Here is a 6053-nt window from a genome sequence, read left to right on the forward strand (position 1 = left end):
ACACTCTCATGTTACCCTGAAATACCACAAGGCACTGCTGAGAACAGACTGACCCACCACAGACCAGTAAAGGTTGTAGATGTTCATCAGAACTCAGCATCCCACCCACAGCAAAGGATACACCGCTCATTCCACCCACCCCAACAGTGTTTTCTCCATCACAGAAACTCTACGCTTCTACATGGGGCTTCCAGATCACTAATGGGTGCGAGGGGACAGGTTTCCATTCTGAAGGGCAACTCACTGCTTGGAAGGGAACTTCAAGGAGGTAGCCAAGTGCCCCAAAAAGAGCATCAGATTGAGGGAGAGCCAGCCCATTGCCCAGCCCCACATAGGGCATTGCCCACAGCCCCACAGGTGAGAGGAAAGCTGGGACACTTGTTCCCATGGACACACCTGCAGGAGAGGACCCACAAGGTCAGAGTGTGACTCTGCAGCTGAAACACCCATCCCCAGAGAGCCTGACAGCAAGAGCAAGAGAATAAAACTAACACAAAAAGGCAGAGAAAGGAGTAAAATTGCACTGATGGTCTAGGTAAGAGTGTCCAGGGCGAGCGTGCCGGGCACTGAGGGCAGCGCTGCCCTTGCCCAGCTCTGCTCGCCACCTCCCCCACACCAACATTGCCGGGCAGCTGCTCTCAGCCCCTGTGCTCTGCAGAGGGGCCGGGGCACGTGGCTGCAGAGCTGCACCGCGGCTCTGCTGGAGCTCTGGCTGCAGAGGGGGTGGCTCACACCTCGGGACCCCCAGCCCTGAGGGCAGAGGCTTTGCTGGGGGGAGAGCAGCCAGGGGGGTGCCTCAGAGGAAGGGGTCTGCACTGCACATGGGCATAGAGAGCTTTCTGATTCTGCTTTCAACAACAATTCTGTCTGAAGTTTCCTATCAGTCCATGCAATATCCTGGATGTCAGGAGATTTTCCTTGTGGGAGGTATCTCCCTGTGCCAGGTCTTTCCCTGTCAGTGATCACAGACCACACATCTGCCTCTGTGCACTGGCCCCGCACAAACCTGCCTCTCTGCAGGGCACTGGCTGGGCGCAGGGTCCTGTCCGCAGGGGGAAAGGGCAGCTCAGAACGACCCTGATGGCCCCAGCAAAGGTGCTGCTGCTGCTGTTCATAGGCGGAGGAGTGGCTGAGGGCACTTCAGGAGGCTCCTGGCAGACCTCCTCATCACTCAGTTACAGCTGGCAGTCTCAGGGACATCTTCAAACTCGAGATCTCCATTAACATTTCTGCCTTCCCTCTCCTGCCCCCAACAACAGAAAGCTGAAAACACAGATTGAGGAGAGCCCTGGATTTATCACAGCAATCCCTGCTCTGACCTTCGATACGAAAAGTCTCATCCAGACATATTCTGAGGGTAACCTATCCTTGTAAGCAGCGCTCAGCCATGCAGCACACTCTCAACAGCAGAGAGATCCTTCCCTCTCGGGGCTCAGTCCATACGCCCCCAGAGCTGTGGGGAGCCCCCTGGCAGGCTGAGAGCTGCCCCTGGCAGGCGGCAGAGCCCCTGCCCCAGCACACAGCCCCCGCGGCTGCAGGGACCCTGCTGGCAAGGACAGCCCTGGGCACCCCTGCCTGCACAGCCACCTTCACAGCCCTGCAGCCGGCCCTGGCACAAGGCAGCCCACATGCCCTGGCCCTCCCACGCTGCAGCAGGGAAGCCCTGCTCTGCAGCACACTGGCCTCCTCCACAGCAAAAGGCTCCCACACGGTCCCACAGGCTGGGGGGGCCCCAGCTGCTGCAGACCCGGCTAGCAACTGCAGAGGCATTGCCCTGCAGCCACACACTTACCGGCTCAAGGGCTCTGCAGATTTCTCCAGCAGGGAGCTCTCAGCAGCCTCCCACCAAGGTCTGCCTTTGAGCTCTCCCTGCCTCCCTCCTCTGCCCTGGGTGCCTGCAGGCAGTGCCTCAGCCCTGCTGCACTTTGCAGAGGAGCTGCTGGTGGGCAGAGCTGTCTCTCTGCAGCGCTGCCCGCTTGCCAGGAGCTCCCTCCATGGCAGGAGCCCGGCCCAGCTCGGCAGCAGGGAGCAGCCCAAGGCAGCCCTTGCTCTGCCCCTCTGGGCTCCCTCCAGGTGTCCCTGGGGCTGCAGGGGAACCTGCTGGGCAGCAGGATGAGGCAATCCCTCATGGGCCTTGCCTCCCCTGGGGGGACACACTTATTTCCAGCAGTGGCAATTCTCTTAGGAGAAAAAGCTTTGTGCATGAATACCAACTGTTGTTAACCCATTACTAGAGAGGACACCAGGAAGACTGCAGCAAAGGATCGAAGTACTCCTAAAGGAGCGTGTGTGTACGTGTGTGTCTGGTGGTTCTGCAGGCAGGGCAGGGAGGATGTCCTCAGTGCTTCAGTAAGCCCTGCAGAGCCCATTTCAGCACTTCATTGCACAGTCCGAGGGCTCAAGACTCAGCTCTCCCTTGCCCAGGCCATGTCTCTGCTCTGAAGCAAAGCCTTTGCACCCACGGGCTCGGGGACACTTGGTACCAGTTGCCTTATGGCCAGGCAGAGCTGGGCTGGTGCCACAGCTGGGGGGCTTCAGCCCAGATGTGCAGCAGTGCCCTCAGCCAGGGGCCCACGCAGAGGCAGCTGGAGCCCGTCCTGTTGCAGACAGAGCTGTGACACTGAGGGAACCAAGTGCCAGGGCAGGTGGCAGAGCTCAGATCACCTGCTCGGCAAGGACAGCAGCCTCCAACGGTTCCAACATTGAAAATGGAGTTTATACTTGTGAGGCAATTCCAGGGAACCCAAAGGAGCGTTCCCTCCTTCTGCACAGGCCACAGCCTGCCAGTGTGTGACCTGGGGCCTGCACTCTGCTGCTCTCCTGCCTCACTCCCCCTGGGAGATGAGACTCCACCGTTTCTTTGCTCCTAGAACCAAGGTGGACACGAATGATGCAGGGACTCAGATCCAGGTGAGCATCACAGCTGTTGGCTCATCTGGCAGCTGTGCTAGAATGCCGATGCAACGTACCTGCAGACACCTAAAGGGGCATTGTCACTGTGCTGCCCTGTCACTGTCAGCGGGTGGTTACTTGACCACTGGCTTGCAGGATCCCACCAAGCCTCTGTCTCGCTGCTCCCCTCCTTCCTCACTCACCTTGATGTCTTTAGGGTTGTTCTCTCACATAATTCTCACCCCTCTCCATTTGTGTTTTGTCCTTTCTGCCATAGGGTATCACAGAGGTGCCACTAGAATTGCTTATTGGCTCAGGTTTGGGCAGGGGCTGGTCCATTTTGGAGTCAAATGAAAGTGGCTGTTATGGCCATGGAGTCAGCTCTTGATCTCTTCTCACCTCTGCCAGCCCTGCAAACACCTCCAAACCACTCCCAAACCCTTGCCATGTAAACCCACAGGATCTCTAAATTCCCCAAGAAGATGTGAGGTTATTGATCCTAAGGCTTCCTCACGCTGCTTAAATAAGACTTTTCCCCTTCCCCTCCCTGATTTAGGTTATTTCAGAGCAGTTACCCTGAATGTTGCAGAATGGATGAAAGAGAACGGCCACGGTACTATGGAAGGACTGTGTGATACGACTTTTTGACATAAGTCTGGCTCAGGTCTGAGTGAACCAAACTAGGCCGCAGAGAGAAAAAAAAAACACTAAGAAGCTCAGCTGCAGTGGAAAGTTACCAGGATTGCGAAAGAGAGAAGAGAGATAAGATTGTGCTGACCTTGTACAAAAACAGAAAAACAACTTTAAGGGAGTAAGCATGAAGAACAAGGTGTAACCCGAACCCGCTGTAGCTATCCGCTGTAACCGCAAATAGGAGGACGTATAAAAATGTAATCCTTTAGAGCTTAGCCAATTAGCAGATGATTTGTAGGCATAAAATTAACTGGAACTGTATATAAGACATAATCGCGCCGTAATAAATTGAAGCTTGCTTTATCACTCACACTGAGTCGGCCGCTTGCTTCCCCTCGCTCGTCGCAAGTGGCGCCCGAACAGGGACCCCCAATCCTTGTTCTCCACCGGACAGCGAGGACGGAGAAGCACTGGTAGCAGCGACCAGGGAGCGAAGATCGACTGATGCAGGCATCGTACCTCGATCCGTGCTTGAACCGACGTTAATCAAGGAAAGGTTCGCCGTCCGTGAGTGTCTACCCAGAGAAAAGGCTGCATCTTAATCAAGGAAAAGGACTGTTTTAAGCGCGCTATGGAAAAAGAGGTAGCACTTTTATGATGCTTTTTAGAAAAGCGGGGAGTAGGCCCTTTAAAAGATCTGGCCAGGTTAATTACTATGGGTAAAGCGAAAGGATATTTTATAGATCCTGAGCATATGTTTGAAGTAGATGAATGGCGTACTTATGGAGATTGTTTATGGGATTTAGTAATTGATGATGATAAAGTTGCTAAGATTTGATGAAATCATGGCATGAAGTAACTAATTGTGTAAAAAGATATCAAGCAGAGCGCCTTGCTGCGGCAGTAACAAGCCGACTTGCAAGCGCAGATCCTAATGCAGGAAAAATTATGCTATGTGAAAATCACATTCCAATACCCTCTTTATCACAAACAGTGCTCTCTGTACCACCTATAAACCCTTCGTGTGTCGTCCGTCCCCCCCACCCCCCCTCCGGCACGGTAGCCTCGGGGGGGCCAGAGGGCGGGGACACATTTGACGAAAGTGCTGCTGAGGAAGAAAATAGCAGTGCGCAGTCAATACAAAATTCTAAAAAGAGAAAAAAAAAAAAAAAAAAGAAAAAAAAAAGAGAAAAAAAATACAGTAAAGAAACTGGTGCGTTCTACGCACATTAATTGGCAAAAAATAGCACAAGAAGCGGCTGGTCAGGGAATATTTTATATTGCTGATCAAGTCAACCCCCTACAAGCTTTCCCTGTAACGTATCAGATGAATGCCGCTAACCAAAGACAGGGAACCTGGGAGGCTTTGATTGGAAAATATTAAGTCAGTTACGTAGTACAGTGAATGAGTCAGGCCTCCACAGTGAGCCCACCAGATACACCTAACTTTATGAAAGGGCAGTTATTGTGCCAGTGTATTCTGGAGAATAGTAACAGTTACTCCAAAGGCATTTTAGTAACCCTGCCCTTAGATTCTTCTGTAGAAACAATGCTAGAGCGAATGAGTCGGGTGCCAGTAGGTCAGCAAGCCTTGCTAGTGGAAGCAATCCAAGCAGTAGGGAGAGATTTAGTGCAAGCCCAAAGTCAGGCATTTGCAGTGCTTGCGCCTCTGCGCCCCCCCTGGGGCTACCGCGCCCCCGAAGCCAGTGACCACCACGCGCCGAGACTTCCTCTGCTATCGATGCGGGAAGCCAGGACATACCCGTGACCGATGTCGACAACATCAAGTGTGGTGCCGAAATTGTCAGCAAGGAACTCACAGGACCAACGTCTGTCGGCAGACGGGAAACGAGAAACCGAGCGCGAGGAGCCGCAGCGCGTCGACCCCAATCGCGACTCCTGTCACCTTCACGACACCCCCTCCAGGAGACATGACCAACTCTTATCGACAGACACCGTGTTACAACCCGCCACCCGAGGGAGCCTCGGCCTGGACCTGGCAACAGCAGTAGATGCAACATTAATTGACAACCGAACACAAAAAATTGCAACTCGTGTCCGAGGACCTCTGATAATTAATGGACAAAGTTATGGTGCTCTATTATTAGGGCGGTCTTCTGGTAGTTTAAAAGGGCTGTTGTAAAGTGTTTTGCTTATAGTAATAATTGTTAGCATTGCACTCGTATGTTTAAGCTATGTAAAGATGATGTTCCAATGTTTGTTATGAATAGGGATCCTTCAACTGGTTTGTGGAAAGGACCAGCAGAGGTGAAATATGCTGGAAGAGGTTATATGTGTGTACTTACTTCCACAGGACCACAGTGGATCCCAGCAAAGTGGACCAAAGCAGCGGTGACCAATGTTCCAACAACCAGTGACAGTTGTGATTAATCTTTTAGTATAAATTTATCTATATTCTAATCATGATGTTAACAGCTGTTGTGTTAATTAATCTTATTGTTATAGGTGTAGTTTTTGTATCTAAATCACTGTTTGATGTGCGGGAAAATGTATGGGTAACCTTAAGC

This window comes from Falco naumanni (genome assembly GCF_017639655.2).
Source record: "Falco naumanni isolate bFalNau1 chromosome 22 unlocalized genomic scaffold, bFalNau1.pat SUPER_22_unloc_1, whole genome shotgun sequence".
In the NCBI taxonomy this organism is placed as follows: domain Eukaryota; kingdom Metazoa; phylum Chordata; class Aves; order Falconiformes; family Falconidae; genus Falco; species Falco naumanni.